Source organism: Equus przewalskii, chromosome 8, assembly GCF_037783145.1.
Source record: "Equus przewalskii isolate Varuska chromosome 8, EquPr2, whole genome shotgun sequence".
In the NCBI taxonomy this organism is placed as follows: Eukaryota; Metazoa; Chordata; class Mammalia; order Perissodactyla; family Equidae; genus Equus; species Equus przewalskii.
Genome location: NC_091838.1, coordinates 24,397,240 through 24,415,052, shown reverse-complemented (window position 1 = coordinate 24,415,052; position 17,813 = coordinate 24,397,240). Strand labels below are relative to the sequence as shown.

At 37.1% G+C, this 17,813-nt stretch overlaps 2 long non-coding RNA genes across 2 annotated transcripts in view; one reads left to right on the top strand and one right to left on the bottom strand.

The window, feature by feature from the left end:
- The window catches only part of LOC139085050 (uncharacterized), a 70,187-nt gene that overhangs the window by 14,570 nt on the left and 37,804 nt on the right, over positions 1-17,813 (top strand). Inside the window, exon 2 of the long non-coding RNA XR_011543041.1 lies at positions 11,666-11,721. This is a non-coding gene — a long non-coding RNA (uncharacterized lncRNA). The remainder of the gene's footprint in view (positions 1-11,665; positions 11,722-17,813) is intronic.
- LOC139085049 (uncharacterized) overlaps positions 1-17,813 on the bottom strand; it is a 198,571-nt gene that overhangs the window by 173,749 nt on the left and 7,009 nt on the right. Inside the window, exons 2-7 of the long non-coding RNA XR_011543040.1 lie at positions 10,770-10,993; positions 9,496-9,623; positions 7,860-8,032; positions 6,084-6,158; positions 4,219-4,313; positions 2,278-2,457 (exon numbers count right to left, since the gene is read on the bottom strand). This is a non-coding gene — a long non-coding RNA (uncharacterized lncRNA). The remainder of the gene's footprint in view (positions 1-2,277; positions 2,458-4,218; positions 4,314-6,083; positions 6,159-7,859; positions 8,033-9,495; positions 9,624-10,769; positions 10,994-17,813) is intronic.

The window sequence follows — 17,813 nt, the reverse complement described above, 5'->3', positions numbered from 1 at the left end:
ATGGAAAGCAATGACAGCGTGACATACAATCTTTGTCCAAATACTCAGTGCTGTTGTTACAGTGTGAAAGCAGCCAGAGATAGTGTAAGCAAAGAGCATGGCTGTGTTCCAATAAAACTTTATTTACAGAGGCTGAAATCCAGGACCAGAGAGAAAGAAATTAACACAACAGCCTACACGCTGTATGGTTCCATGTATATGAAATTCATGAACAGGCAAATGTAATCTATAGGGATAAAAATAGTGGTTTCCTCTAGGGGACGTAGAGGAAAGAGGATTGGCTAGAAAGGGGCATGAAGGAACTTTTTTGGGTTACAGAAATGTTCAGTATTTTGATTGGGATGTTAGTTACATGGACGTATACATTTATCAGAACATTAAACTCTACACTTAAATCTGTGCATTTGACTATATGTAATTTCACTTCAATAAAACATTAAAAATACAATGATAAAGCATATTATTAACACAAATGGGACAACATAAGAAGGCGGTATATTAAATAACGTGTTGTATCAGTGTTAGATTTCTTGAGTTTGACAGTTGTATTGTGGTCATACAGGAGGATATTCTTGTTCTTAGATGATACATCTGAAAAATTTCAGAGTGTTGTGTAGTCATGCCAACAACTACTTCTCAAATAGTTCAGCCAAAAAAAAGACATTCTACTGTGTGTGTGCGTGTGTGTGTGTGTGCGCGCGAACACACCTATATGAAAAGATAGAGACAGAATGAGAAACAGAAAGAAAAAGCAATCTTTCAAAAAGTTAGTAAGTGATGAATCTTGGCAAAGTTAATGGGGGTTTATTCTATTATTCTTGCAACTTTTCAATAGGTTGGAAAATTTTCAAATTAAATGTTGGCAAAATAGATGCCAAACAAAAATTCCTGGGTGGATATATATTTAAGGCAATAATGAATTGGGTAACTCTTGAAAACCAGTATTTGCTGATCCTGGTGAGCGATGTGCAATAAACTCTTGAGAATGGAATTAACTTATCTATGGCTTTGTCATAGTAAGAAACTTAAAGGTAGTAAGAAATTTACCACCAACCCTGGCCAAAATACGATCACCTATAAATGTAGTGGCTATATCAGTAGTGACCTGGATGTATTGTTCTTTCTTTGGACTGAAATTTTTAAAACACTAGAGCTTTATAATCAACAGAGAGATGTTTCAAAGTGTTATTTTCATTAAGTATAGCTTTGATAGTCTTAAAGAATTCCTATAACTAAATCTTAAAAAAAAATACCACAGCATCCGAAACCCAATTTGTGCCACATCTCAATCCAATAATGGCATTTTTTTCTTACTTTGAATTTTAGTAGCAACTTTGGGGAGATCAAATTCTCAACAAGCAAATATACCTCACATGTTTTAATTTCCAAGAATTGATCACTTTATTTATACAGTTCACTATGTAATTAATCATGTAAATATACTTCTTTATTGTTACATTAAACTGTCATTTATCTCTTGGACCATGACAACATTTTCATTTTGTGCTGCTCCTCTCTATCTATAGTATACTCCTTAAGATTATGGACCAGGCTTCACGTATTTTTGTATCTCCTACTGATTTCCATATGCAGGCCTTTAAAAAAATACTTATCGATTGATCAAAAATTATAACTGCACCTTTATGACTTTGTGGAATATTTGTCAGAGCAGTGTCAGACAACTTCTCCATTTTTATAGGGCTGTCACGCTACATTCTATAACTGATTGTTGTTAAAATATTTCATTGTCCAGATATAAGGCTGAAAAGAGAAACCTGAGAATTTTTATGTTATACTTATTTTTGTTTAAAGAATCATACTCCAGAAGAGGAAGATATAGGAATTATACCAATTAGGAAAGAAGAGATCCCAAGATAGGATAATACAGTCACGTGTCACTTAACTATGGGGATACGTTCTGAGAAATGCATCCTCAGGCAATTTCGTTGTGTGAACATCATAGAGTGCACTTACACGAACCTAGGTGGTATAGCCTACTACACACCTAGGCTATATGGTAGTAATCTTATGGGACCACCATTATATGTGCAGTCCATCGTTTACTGAAACATTTCTGTGTGGCACATGGTTGTATATATCATATTTTCTTTAAAACCAAAACAAAATAGTTAATGAAAGAAATTCCTACAGTAAAACTTTACCATATATTATAATGAAAGTCTACTCTTTCTGTTTGAGATAAAAATAAAAGCAACTAAAAATAAATTATTGCTAGAGTAGGGAACAAAATAGTATGTCAACCTTAGAGAAACATACCCTGCAAGGGAGGAAGCACTTTGCAGACCACCTCGTGAGGCCACACCAAAATGATCGGACCTTTAGAGAAGACTCTTATTCCATCGTCAGATGTTCAGCCTTATGCCAATGCCTGTTCTGTGCCATTGGCTAGAGCTCAGCGGCTGGTTTGACAAGCTGGGGATGATTACATTCATTAGCCTAGGGGACATAACCATCATGGGTGAAAAGTGCCTTGAAAATAGAAAGCTCAGAATCCATTACACCAATTAAAGAAAACAATCATTCATTTATCAAATTTTTTTAAAATTCAGCTATCATCCTCCATTTCCCTCTCTTTTCCCAACATTATTCGATCAAACTAAGGTTTGAAAATATATTAAAATACCATGTTGGAAATTATACATGCAGCTGAAATATTTCATCAGTAGTACATAACTTCTTAATATAGAGTGTTCAGCAATACTGTCTTGGAGAACACAAGTTAAAAAAGAACCCCAGGACTACACATGTGCTTGGACTTACAGTCCGGGAAATAACCAGCTGGTAGTGTGTAGTCATATTGCTGCCTGTTTCCTCTAGGTTAGACCGTCACCGATGCTCTACTGACTTCTGACCTAATGCCCGTCACTGAGATTTCAAGGCCTCCCTCTGCATCAAGCTAATCACTTACCACCCTTTATTCCCAACAGGCCTCAATAAAAGGCTCTTCCTGACACTAAGTCATCACTTCTGAGCCAGGATCATGGGGTATTTGGTGCCCAGTAAAGATTTCTTTAGAGTGATGTCCCAGGGCCTCACAGCAGGAAGAAGAGAGGACATTTGCCTTAGGCCGATCAAAGTTGGGTTTGAAGACGCTTTACCAGCAGAGAGAAAAAGTGTGCAGGATGAGACCCAAAGTTTGTCACATTGATCCAGAACACTCAGATATCAAGCTTGGGACCTCAAGAAGTGAGTGAACTCTTGGGCTGCCTGTAGATGCTAAATCACTTCAGAGCAGAGGTAACACCTTGTACACCGGTGTAGCCCTACTATGAGACTGGTACTTTGTTGTGACTCAATGTTTCCATGGAGGCCAACATCATAAGACAGACTGTCTGACATGAACTGTCTGACATAAAATATCTCCATACATAAACCTGCACTCTCCTAACAACCTAGCAATTCTCCTGCATGTGTCAGATTGAAGGGAAGTAGTACTTTAGTGAGAGGCCAGTGCTCTCCCTACCCTCACTGGCTCCCACCCAGGCTGAGGAGAACTGAGTAAGACCGCTGCCTTGTGTAGTGGGGAGGAGAGAAGCTGGATACTTCCTGAGTGGGAGCCACTTGGACTTCAAACAGAATGCACATCACCCAAAGAGGTGACAGGAATCAGTGTCTGGATGGCACAGATTTGGTGGTGAGAATGGAGTCTTGAGTCAGACTATACGCAGGCTCTACTCCTTGGTGGTTAGGACTTTGGGCAAGTTTCTTAATCTCTTGGAGCCTCAAGTTTCTTGTTTGTAAAATGGGGATTTGGTTCCGTTAGGATGCTCCCTGAAGCACTCATCACAGTTTATGTGAAAGTTAAACAACATCTACAGAAAGTACTTAGTACGGTGCCCAGCATGTGGTAGATGCTCTAGAAATGCTAGCAGTGATTAATAAAGTATTATGATTAAAGAGACTAGAGTCGGGGACAACTAAAGTCATAACCAAGAAGGTAACAACAGGTACCTCAGTGGAGGGGCGGGAAGGTCCAAGTAACAGGAAGGAGACAAAGCCAGTGCTTAGAAGATAAGACCAGATGACATGCCGGGTATAGGGTAGTCTACAAGGCTGGGCATTCCTCCTTCTAGTTTGATGGTTGGCATGAGATTCAGTGGCAGAGGAAGAATTTAATAAATGCAAAGCCCTAAACAAATTACCAATATCAAGCAATCTAAAGAAAAGATCATCACACTCAATAATCTGAAACCATACCACTGAATTGTCTGGCAGCATTCTTTCTCCATCACATGGCAGGATCCATTTTCAGTCTGATGTAATGCAGCCAGCTCTAATACATGAATACGAGTCTTTTAAGAGAAGATAATTCAATAATGAAAAATAAGGTTGTTTTTTAAAATTGTCAGTAAGTAATTATTTCGCACAATAGGTGATAGATAAAATCCTTCTAGTCTAAGACACTAACATATTTAATTATTTTTTTAAAAAATCGAATTTGGTCTAAGCAGTAAAACTTACAGGATAATAAATTCTCACTTGAAGACCAATGATGAATACAAGCCATGGAATGAATATTGCATGTAAAAATTTTTCAATATCAGAATCTTACTAAACAAAACACCTAACCATGTAACTTTAATTTTACTGGTTTTTAGCCTTCCCCCACTCCTTGCCTAGCTGTGTTTCATAGTAATGTTGCTCTATAATATTATCTGTCAAATAATGACACATTTTCTATCTGTGGATTTTGAATTCTCAATTAGGAATTACCTATGTATTAATTTTGGATATTCCCTGTAGTTTGAAGTTAGTAGGTGGTTTTTTAATCTTTATATTATGATGAACTTCTAACTCTTGGTAACATCAGTGAAATTCAGTAATCCCATAGTCCTGGGATTATCTTATAGATATAATTATCTTTTAATTGGTTGACAGTTTTAGGCCTGGTTATTCAATATTAAAAGAAAATATACTGATTATTTAAAACTGGGTATATAACAGTGTATTTATACTGAGTGAATAAGAGAATTTGGTAAACATATGCTGAAGTCTCTTCACTTCTCCCTAAAATGTCAAGCTATCACTAAGGAATTTTTTCAGTAATCTAAAGAATATAGCTATCTATCATGTGAGTATGTTAAAGTTTTTTTTTTTTAATTGCTGAGGAGGGGTGGCCATGAGCTAACTTCCGTTGCCAATCTTCTTTTCTTTGCTTGAGGAAGATTGTCGATGAGCTAACACCTGTGCCAATCTTCCTCTATTTTATGTGGGATGCCCCTACAGCATGGCGTGATGAGCAGTGTGTAGGTCTGCACCTGGGATCTGAACTCACAAATCCTGGGCCACCAAAGTGGAGCACACAAACTTGACCACTATGCCACCAAGCTGGCCCCCAAGATTTTTAATTTTTATCCTTTACACATTTGCTGTGAATTTTGCTATATGGCTTGTGATTTAGACATGGATTGCATTTTCACTGACACCGTACTTAATTAGTACTTCATACACAAATAAGTTGAAATCACTTATTCTGAGAGTAATTGATAGCACATCGCTTGGTGATAGCGGTAAGAAAAAGTGGATAAGAAAGCAACTCAGGTCTAAAAAGTACGGATGATCGCTAGTGAAATGAGCCCTCAAATGGGGCATGTAGGGGATTAGAATAGAGTTGACAAAAAAAGCAGAATAAGGATCTAGTCATGGCCCAGGGAGAATGCTTGTGAAATTTTGATAATTAAGGAGGTTTTCCATGCATTTGCAAAATTAACACCATGAGGAATAATGAATCGTTCCTTATGGTGTTTCATAAATAATATTAGTTCCCCATTAAAACTATAAAGCTAATTGTTATTATCCTAGCACATTGATGTGGATGAAATCTTTCCAGAATAATATTTTAAACCTAAATTATATACTGCTTCATTATTTACAAATTTACCAATTATATCTATTGTGTTTCATTAGTCTATTTTATGACTTTGGGTAGAGAAGTCATAGATTGCTGACTCAGCTCCACAGTGAAGAGAATAGAAGAGTTCAGGGCCCAATAATCATTCTTTTCTATCCAAATGAAATTAGAATAGAATTCAGATGCCATACTTTAGGTGTCTAACACTTACCTCCATAATGTCAATCAACATGAATCCCGGGTCTTACAATATCATTAACACGGTCTGATGGACCTCAGGAGAAGACTAAAAGCAAAGAAGAGAAACTTACTTTTGCTTGCCACATTTACTTTCTTCTTGTATAAGGACAACAGCTTTGTGCTCAGGGATGGATTATATCTTACTAGTCTGGGAGTTAAATAAATGTTTTCAGGCTACTAAGATATCACTTGAAATAATTCAGTTCAAGCTCACAAATGAGGCAAAATGATCGTAGCTCCCTGGTTGCAGAACTCAATAATAGTAAATAATGTTTAGTGAGTGCCTAGTACATGGTAGAGCAAAACTATCAGATAGAAATACATATGCAAGACACATACACAATTTTAAATTTTCTAGTACCCACCTTAATAAAAAGTAAACAGAGAAAAAAAATTTTAAATAAACCTAATATATCCAAAATACTATTATTTCCATATGTAATCAACATTAAAAACTATTATGAGATATTTTATTTTTTGTGCTGAGCTTTTGAAATCCCTTGTGCATTTACATTTACAGCTCATCTCTATTGGGACTAGCCTCATCTCGGATGCTCAGTTCCTGGGCCTACTGTAGTGGACAGCTTAGTGCTAGACACTTGGCTAATAAGCCCTTTACAACCACTCTAAGAGTAGGGCCTCGCTAGTACCCTGAATTAGGACATAGAGACTGACAAATTGTTCAAGGTCCCACAGCTCATAAGTCACAGCACCGCGATATGACCCCAGAGGGTTCGACTCAAAATCTTCACTAGTTTATCACCAAAGTACATGAGTGGGTGCTAGTGTGTCAGGAAAAGGAGTAAATATATAGAATCAGAGACAAGAGAAATCCAGGAACCAGTTACGTGAATTGCTCAAAGAGGTGTAACTGGTTATGATCTTTGAGAAGGCCTTCAGCCTTGTAAAAGATTGCAGACTCCTTCAGGGAGAAGGGATGAAGTGGGTTCAGTTCTAACGCCGCCAGTTCAACTTAAAATAAACCAGCTAAATTCACCCACTGGAATCCTAGAAATTCTCCTGGATCCTACATGGCAATTGTTGCTAATCACCCTGACGTTTCTGGGAAGCAGAGAGCACAGCAGGAAAAGCATTGGTTTGAGGCTCAGCAGCTTTGAAATCACATCCCAGCTCTCTCACTTCCTGGCTGTGCAACCTGAAGCAAGTTTCATATCTTTTCTGAGCCTCGGTATTTTCAGGTCTAAAAAAGAGCTTTCAAAATACACATTTCAGAGGACGGAAGTGTGGTTTAAATTATGTGCAGACTCTAATATCATTTCTAGCATATGGTAGACATTCAGTAGTGTCATATCATATTATCATTCTTTGGGAAAATTAGTGCTTGAGGCTGACAAATTTGGTTTATAATTTACACTGTATCTCAGATAGCAAGTGAGAGAGCTGGATTTGAACTCAGGCATTCTGCCTCCGGAGTCCATAAGCTACAGCCATATGCTCTCCTGTCTCTTCAGCTATATATTCATATGTATACATATATGCATATGTATTTGTATATGTGTGCATATAAACACATATGGGATTTTTATTTTTATTTAAATATCTGTGAGGGAATCAGAGAATTACAAAAAAATGGTGATTTAAATTCACCCTTCGTTCTTGTCCCTTTCACGAAGGCTTTAAAAGCTTTACGATTCAGATTTATTTCAATCTGCTCTCTACCCAATAAACTAGAGAAATGAGCAATATACTTAAAGCTTCTTTGGTAGTAACATTAATTCATACTTACTGTAGAAAAATATTATGCAGAATTGTGAAGAGTAAAAAGTAAAAGTTCTCACTTCCGGTTTCTGGAAATAGCTGGGAAGTCATCACTCTCATTCTTAGAAGAAAAAGCTGGACAAACTGAAAATCAGTCACTTCCATAATTGCCCAAAAACTGTAAACCACCAAGATGTTTTTCTGTGGGGAAATAGACAAACAAGCTGTGGGCCTTCCATACCATGGAATATTATTCAACAATAAAAAAGAGCATGAACTATCAAGCAAGGAAAAAACATGGGTAAATCTTAAATACAAATTGCTAAGTGAAAGAAGCCACTAAGAAAAGGCCACACACCGTATGACATTCTGGGAAAGGCAAAGCTATAGAAATGGCAAGTAGATCAATAGATGCCGAAAGTTCAGTGTGGTGGTTATTAAGTCAAGCACAGGGGAATTTTTTTTTAAGGTGGAAACTATTCGTACAATGCAGTAATAGTGGATACAGGATACTTTGAATTTTTCAAAACTCATAGAACTTTACAGCACAAATAGTAAACCTCAGCGTACACAAGTTTTTAAAAAATCATTTAGTAGGAGTTTGGGAACCCCATGAAGGAATGCAGAATATGACAAAATAATCTAATTGTATTACTAAAATATGAAAAGTCTCCCTAAAGGTGGTGTGGAAGAAAATACTGACCTAAGCAACTTTCCAAATGAGTCGAGTCTGTAAGACTAAAAGCAAAAGAAACTCTATGTAAGACTCATACTCTAATTGATAGGGGTTTTTTTTTTTCTCCATGGGGGTACAGTTTATTGATTCTGAAACAGCTATACATGTATACTAAAGTGAACAATTAAGAGAATGGATGAGGGATAGTGGGAGCCCAAGACCTCACTGTTGCAGTGGGAGTTTACAGATGGCACAGAGAGACCAGAATGTGGTAATGGAGTAGAGTAGGAGACATCAGTACAAACTCATGTTTAGCATAATACAGAGAAATGGTTACTTGTTTACAGATATGAGTATATACGTGGGTTAGTATACACATATATTTCCTTGCTCTCTTATCTGAGAAGACCTGGAAACAACTTCCCAGTAACAACGAGCACACTTTGCACCCAGTTCTTGATTTCTAATACCATTCTCCAATAAAAGAAACCAGGGCTCTTTGGAGAAATGGCTGGTTCTAGAACTAAAGGAGAAAATATACAAGATGATCCAGGAGCATCTTATAGTGTCAGAAAGTCTTCAAAATGTGCACGCATGCACACACATACACACATGTGTGCAGGTACACACATCCTGATGTCAAAAGGACACACGATTCAACTAAAAGAGTTCCCAATGGCCAAAGTTGGAAAGATTTGTGCAACTAAATAAAGTAGTATTGGATTATAACTAAAGTATAAAACAAATATCCATGAGTCCATACTGATATAAATAAACAACAGAGTAAGTAAATGGGGAGAATGGACAAATCTCCCGTGCAGAAGAATTCCTAATAATTTATGTAGATACTCCCTCTGCAAGGAGGGGGAAAAAAACTTCCCATTTCTTAAGTATGGGCTGTTAATAGAGACTTCCTTCCAAAAAGTACAGTATCAAAAGTGGGGGGGTGGATAATTACTATACAGTTGAAAAACCTAACAAACCCTACCTCAGCCAGATGATCAAGGTCAACGTCAGCACTGATCAGTCATGTTGATAGTATGTACCCTGGATATGGTGTGATAAGAATGACACTTCACCTCTGTGATCTTCCTCCCCAAAACTGATAACCCCAATCTGAAAATGAGAAAAACATCAGATAAATCCCAATTGCTGGACATTCTATAAAATACCACGAGGACTCTACAAAATTGTCAAGGTCATCAAAAAGGAAAAATTCCTAAGTAATCGTCACAGTCATAAGGAGCCAAGGAGACATAACAACTAAATGTGATATGGTGTCCTGGATGGGGTCTTGGAATAGAAAAGGACATTGGGTAAAAATTAAGAAAATCTGAATAAACTATGGACTTCTGTTAATAAAAATGTATCAAGGTTGGTTCATTAATTGAGACAAATGTAGCGTACAAGGTAAGATGTTAATAATAGTGAAAACAGACAGTGGAATATCTGAGTACTTTGTGTCTTCACAATTTTTCTGTAAATATAAAAGTATTCTAAAATAAAAAGTTAAATTAAAAAAAAAGTTCCCACATATTCCAGATAGCTACTGGTACCTTTCCTTCCACACATGTTGTCACGCAACATACCAAACATATTTAGTATATACACAATAAAACATTATCTTTGAAACAGAGTTATGCCTTTAAAAATATATACTGGTGACAGAAATTATATGAACTATTTAACTATCTTCACTTGTATTCTTAATCCTGTTTCTCATTACAGAGATGATAAAACTAAGATCTAAAATCTGCATTTGCAAATTACCTTAACATATACAATCTTATTATATAACCCAGTGAAATGGGCACAACAGATATTCATATCATTCTTGAAGCTGCAAATAAGAAAACTGAGGCTGAGAAACAGATCCAGCAACTCGCTCCAGGTGATGAACTCACAACAGTGCTGGGACTGGGAACGACGTGGACTGGCTCCTAATCTGACACCTTAATCTCTATCCCACTTAGTTTGCCTCCTACCCTCCATTTGGAGTATTTAAAACAGCCAGACTATAATAAGCAAATAAAATATTCACCTACATGACAGCCGAAGATGCAGTATCTTATTGAAGGAATTTCATCAATAGAAAAATAACTATCCAGTATTCAAGGGTAAGAATGTATGACTAAATCCAGCCACTGGAAACTGACACAGCTATCTTTTTAGTCATGCATGCCTACAGTAGTTTTTCTCCATCGACAAGCCAGAAATCTAGACAAAATATTTTTTAAGAGCTCAAAGTTAAGGAATACTTACAAGGGCCAAAGTCATCAAATCTGGGGAGAATACGAAACTCAACTCTGAGGTTTCCATGGGCAGCTGCCACCTCTACTTTCGCTAGGATTGAGAACAATTCCAGGGAGCTGTGTACTTTGTGCCTTCGGGTGCATACTGTGTTTTTCTCATTGTTTTTGTCAAAAGATATAGAGACAGAGACTGGTCTTCATTTCAGAATCTTAAATTGTGCCAAATGACTTCAGCTGTGAATGGATACAATAAAGACAAGCAATAATAAATAAACTATTATAGTTCTGGGTGGCAGAAGTGGTTCCAGCTGTTGGTCTAATTCTGTCTACGTAGAAAACTGCTTTCAGCAAACTCATTCTAAATTGCGTGACTAGCTTGGATGATTGAGGTTTCGTTTGAGAGCTTACAAAACGTGGTTCGTAACAATTAGGTCAGAAGTGTGACAAAGTAAATGGGAAGATAGATAACTTCTTTAAAGAATTTACATTGAATTGAAGGGGAAAGGGTATTTATCAAAATTTAATAACTAAAACTGGAAATTCATAGGCACAAAATTTGATTCAGAGCAACTTATTTTTATTAAATATTTGTGAATTATGTATTATGAAATGGTTAATTCATTTACTATTTTTTCTATTTACAGAATAACCTCCACTCATAGGGACTGAAATATATCAACAACATTCATATAATCAATAATGTCTTAGATTTATGAAATCAACTTGATCCCTTCACATCAATCTGACTTTCATTAAATGTCCATGTCTTACATCACAACCTGGGAAAAAAATAGATGAGAATGTTGTCAAATCTAGAGAATCAGAGAATTGCAAAGATAAAGTCAGAAGATTTGAGAGCTCGAAGAGACATAAAAGGTGACGTAATCCATTCACTTTCTTTTACAGATGAAAAACCTGAGTAACGGAGTGGTGAATGAACCAAATTGCCCCACTTGATACAGGTAATTACACCAAAGCTGGTCCTAGTACACACGTTCCTTGCAATAACTAATCATGGTCCACGACTGCTACCGCTCGCTTCCTCTCTGTGAGTGTCTCTCCACAGAAGACTAGTTCCACCAGCTGAACATGACAATCAGGGTTTCTCAAAGTTTGGTTTGTAGACTAGCATCAGAATCAACTGGGTTTGTTCAAATGCAAACCCGTGGGCCCAATTCCAGACCTCCTGAATGAGAACCTGGGGGGGGGAGTGTAGGGTTAAAAAGCCACTAGGTGATTTTTTTGCATTCTGTTTGTGAATAATTGCATCAGATCAGTGTGTATACATTGTGTCTGATTATAACTCACCTGGAGGGTTTATCAAACATACAAAACTCCAAAAGTTCATAGAACCACATATGTGCACATATAAACACACACAAATGAATGCAGGTTTAAAAATGGTGAAAACTGAAGAGGGTCTGTGGCCTAGTTAACAGTAATGTACCAATGTCAATTCCTGGTTTTAGTGTTGTTTCACAGCTATGCTAGATGTCACTCTTGGGGGAAGCCAGATGTAGAGTACACGAAACTAATGTACAAATTCCCAGGCCCTCAGAAAGAGATTATGATTCAGCAAATGGAGAGTAAATACAGGAAGTGTGTCGTGTGTGTGTGTGTGTGTGTGTGTGTGTGTGTGAACAAGAACTCCAGCGATTCTCATAGTGCATCAATCTTGGTTTCTCTCCCCAGAGTATATCTGCTCTCCTTTATCTCTTATGAGGATCTTTTAAAGTAAGTTTCCCCAATTTTACAATATGAAAACTTTGTTTGAAATTCTGCCTGAAATTTTAGAACTTACAGCTACAAAGGATTTGCACCCAAGATTTTGACTCTATAACTAGGGTAGACTTCAGATGCACCACATGTCTTGATGGATATGTGGAGAAAATGTTGGGGAAATATGCTGTAATCTGACTCAAGGGAGGTGAAAACCAACACAGTATCTTTTCAAACAAAATAATTTACATGAAAACCACACAAACAGTGTGTCTGTCTTCACCATCAGAATACTTTGAGATAAAAGAACATTTGTTCAGAATCCAAATAGGACAATTAAAACATCATAATGAACCCCACACAATTTATTATAGTACAGAGATATAATAGGAAGCTAATACTAATGCTTGATACTTTCTAGGCACATTTTTAAATTAGGTAATAAGACAATGAGATAATGGTGACAGTTTTTATCATAAATCATAAACTAAGGTCTATCTAGGGTAAACACAAATCCGTGAGAACAGCCCAGAACAAAATTAATAGAAAGGTTTTAAAAAATGGAGTTTCTATGGGTGGTTATCTACTCCTGTCATATTGTTTCTTCATCCCAAATCTAACTTTTTTTTTTTTTTGCAGGGAAAGATTCGCCCTGAGCTAACATCTGTTACTAATCTTTCTCTTTTATTTTTATTTTTTGTTCCTCCCCAAAGCCACCGTGCATGATTGTTTATTCTAGTTCTTCTATGTGAGCCACTGCCACAGCATGGCAACTGACAGATGGGTGATGTGGTTAGGCAACCGGGAAGCAAACCTGAGCCGCCAAAGCAGTAAGAGCACTGACCTTTAACCACTAGACCATCAGGCTGGCTCTCTCATTTTTGTTTTTTCTAAAGATTGGCACCTGAGCTAACAACTGTTGCCAATCTTGGTGGGATTTTTTTCTGCTTTTTCTCCCCAAATCCCCCAAGTACATAGTTGTATGTTTTAGTTGTGGGTCCTTCTAGTTGTGCTATGTGGATGCCACCTCAACTTAGCCTAATGAACAGTGCCATGTCTGCGCCCAGGATCCAAACCGTTGAAACCCTGGGTCGCCAAAGTGGAGCACACAAACTTAACCACTTGGCCATGGGACTGGCCCATCTCATTTTTTTTAAAGTCTAAGTTATTTTCAATTGCAAATTCTTTTCACAAAGTACAGAGCATTTTGGATATACAGGTTATTAGGTGGTGATCTGAAAAAACAAAATACAACCACAAAGACCCATCAGTCTGCAGTGGGGTATGTCAAGCACAATCTAGTCTATGTTAGCATTTTAAAATTCTATGGCCTATTGTTTCAAACTGCTGTTCAGTTCGTTGAGTGAGAGAGAGAATTCCCTGAGACCACCGCTGCTGCCGAAAGCAGTAGTCTCAGCAAGAGGGCTGCCGTCCTGCCTGCCCCCGGGACCAGCTGCGCAGCTGCTACGCAAGGGACAGGAGCCACAGCACATGCAAAAAGGCCAGAAGCCCCAGAACAGCCCTAAAATCCTGTCAGGTGCACTTTTGAATAGAAATTGTTGTTTTCATTTGTGTTAAGAATTTGGATGCTTCTTTCAGTGACATATGTTCAGGTCCAGAGCTTCCAGGGGTATGAGATGCAGGTTGTGGGCAGTCTCTGCACCCCTGACAAAGTGTGACTGACCTCTCAAAGCCTGTGCTTTTCCATAAGTCATCATCTCTCACCAGAGATCCACCCCTCCTGGCACTCCTTCATGTGATGTTAAGTGCTGTATGTAGTTTCCTACACACGTATGATCATTCCTGCTATACCACAAGGTCCCTGAGGGAAAATCTTTCATCCTATCCTGCCTCCCAATGCCCAGGAAGTGGCAGATGAATTAATGTTGATTAGGTGAATGTATCTCTGCTTATTACTGGACTCTAGCACTACCAATTCTGGTAGCAATATCAGAACTATCACTGTCACTAATACTAATGTGTAGTATAATCTTATTTTTCTGAAGTATTTTTGGTGACTGCTTCAGCCTTTCAAACTCTCCTATTATATATATGTACATACATTTTTATTTATGTCTACATTTATATAATATATATTTGTATACATAATATACAATCTCTACTATTACATATGCATTCTTTTATGACCAGCTTCTAGTACATTCCCTTGCACACAGGAGGCAATCAATAAATACTTTTTCATTAAATGGTTAATTTAAATGACAATAACAAGAATCAAAAGGAAGATGAAAGTTTTTACTCTCTCAGAACTCAATCAGGTTTGAATTTTTACATGTTTTCCAAAAAGTAAGAAAAGAAGTGGCATGTCCTGTATGTGATTAACTTCTATTTCTCCTACTTTTCACAATATTATTACATTCAGGTGATGATGTTAAAAATTCTGATATATATGAATAATAAGCTGTGATTCACTTCTTTTTCATTCCAAACACTTCATACTCTAAGGTGTTTTACTAGATTCAAAGCAAACAAATTTCAGCATTGATAAAACATTTGTATAAAACTATATTCTTGATGCTACTGAATTCTGCTTTCACTGCTAATAATTTTTGTCAACGAAAGTAACTATTTCCTTCATGCAATCAAATTCCTGTTATAATTTTATTACCTTTGGCTATCATGTCTGCCAGTTTCCAAAGTTAAGCTTGCCAATGAGATCTTTTAAAAATATCTTGCCTAAATATAAGCACAGTTGCAGAAGGACTTCTCAGGCTGAGATTTCATTGAATATAGCATTCCTGGTGACTTAGAGAGACGGTCCAATTGCCAGAGGAGTAAATGGAAAATTTGGTTTTGATTTCAAATTTTAGATTCTGCTATTCATCTACATTTTTATTTAGTTGCTCATTCATGCATATATCACTAAGCTTTTATCATGTCACAAGATTGTGTCATGTGTATATTGTAAGATACACAAATATTAATAAGCAAGATATATTCATCATCCTTATGGCATTCAATTCAATTAAGAATGGGAAGTAGATACCCACAAATACCTATTTACAATATGTACTCATCAAGTGTTGCTGCATTGGTAACATTCTTCATCTTAGTAACGGGCAGAGTTAAGATTGAAAGCAAAGAATCTGCCTAGAGTTGGCAGGCTTAGACACTTTACTAGACTGTGGGTAGTAATGACTTCATTTCGATTCTGTGTCTGGGAGAATTATGGTGTCATTAAGAGAATAAGGAACTCAGAAGGAAAAAAGTAATTTAGAAAGTTTAAAAAATGGGTTTTGAATATGCAGTACTTATTCTGAAGTATTGGCCAGGTAACAAGTTCGACATGTATTGTAGGCATTTGTAGGACTAAAGAAGAAAGAAAGTGGAGCTGGAGAAAAAACCTTCCAGGGAGGACCAAACCCAGGGAAAAGATTTCCTAAGAGACAGCGAATCATTGACATCACCTAGAACTGTGCATCCTTCTCCACCTGTAATTTTTTTAATGTTGAAGAGAGTGTGCGGTCGATATCATGGGAATGGTTGAATTATCAGTTAAGAAGTGACCTAAGTGAAAATAAGATTTAATCAAAAACAACTATGAGTTATGCTTGCTTAGTAAAACAAACTCACTAAGAAATAAAAGGCAATGCTTATTGGAAAAATGCTTAGAATCCCATAGCTGTGTGATTACAGGTTTTCATTGACCATTATAATAATCAATTAAAATGAATAAAATTTCCCTCCAACTTATAGTCAATAAAATGAGCGACGATTATTGAAGTCCCAGAAAGTACTCCAATTCTTCAAAAAAAAAAAAAGGTATTGCCAAGATATACCCCATATTTCATTTTCTTACATCTATGGCTTGAGCATGAGTTTCCTTTAGAGTAATACAAGTCTCTTTGCACAGTGAGTTTACTCTCTACCCAATCCCCAGCTGCTTTAATCTACTTCAGGGAATAAAATCAAGCAACACAAACTTGATCAAATAGATTAGTAGATGCATTCTCTACCTGAAGTATTTGATGTATAGAAACTACAACTCAGGGACCTCCAGGGTACAATGTGGCAAAGCTTAAAAAACAGTCCGTATTCGGTAGCATTAGACGAACCATTCTCTCTAGTGTTTCCAACGGCAAGAGAAATAAACGTTAATCATTTACATGGGAACAAATTAAGAAGTTAGTGTTTTGAAGAACAAAAAATGAAAGTAATTTGTCTGAAAGGATCTCAGACTGAACTGTTGGGGATTTCGGGGTCTGCTTTCTGGCCAGGAAAATCTGTATTGAAAAAAATCTTTGCGGAAACAGTGGAAGGAATCAAGGTCTCCAATTGCTTTAAGAGGATAAAGACATAAACGTTTTTATGCCATGTTATAGTAATGTAGATGGCAGAGTGGGAAACGCATGAAATTAGATGGCATCAGGTCGTGAATCTGTGTAAGGCCCTCCTCTCAGTAGCCGGACCACCTTAAGCAGGTCTTGTCAACTCCACCTTGTCTCAGCTTTATCCTCTGTAAAGTGAGGACATTTGACTAGATGCTCATCAACCCCTCTTTGAATTCCATCTACTATTCCATTACAAATAGAAATTGTCACTGAAAATTTTATTCAGTTCTTGAAGAACTAATGATGAGAGATGGAACTGAGGAATTTTCCATTGTCTTGGATAAAGCTCAGACAGGTTGAAGAAATCAATTGTCTTTTCCTTTTTTTCCCAATAAACAATGAAGCCTGTATGTTCTTGAGGCTTCTTTTCTCATGCAATACAATTTGGAAGCCACAAAGGAACACAGCCAGTAATCTTCAAGGGGTTGAGACCTTGAGTGATGACCTCACTCTGACGCTTTTACAGCACTTGATATATGGAAACTAGTCCTATTTCTTTGAAGGTAAACCATTTTTCACAATTCATCATAGTAGAATCCCAATGGGCAGTCAGAAAAGCACACAGGACTTAAAGACACACTTTCTTTCCACTAGGTTCTCTTTATAAATTATTTCAAGGTACTATGGGACATCAAGCTCATTAGTGCTTTGTAGAACAATGAAAATGTGTCACCAAACGTAAGAAACACATACAAATTGCCTCCTCCTGATGTTGCCTTTCCGTGTGGTGAATGGAAATCAAAGACAAAGATTCACCAGGTTCCCACTAAAGGGAGCTCTGGCTATGCTGGGGTGAACAGCAATGGCTCTGATAAAGTTTGAATCCAGTGGTTTTCAAAAAGCTGATGAACTGGAGTGTAATATTCATCAGAACAAGGAGGTAAATACAGTGACATGTCTTGGTAACTTACCACGAGCCAGGCAGTGTTAGGAAGCGTACATACATCTTCTCATTAACCTTTAAACATCTTTAAAGAGGAAAC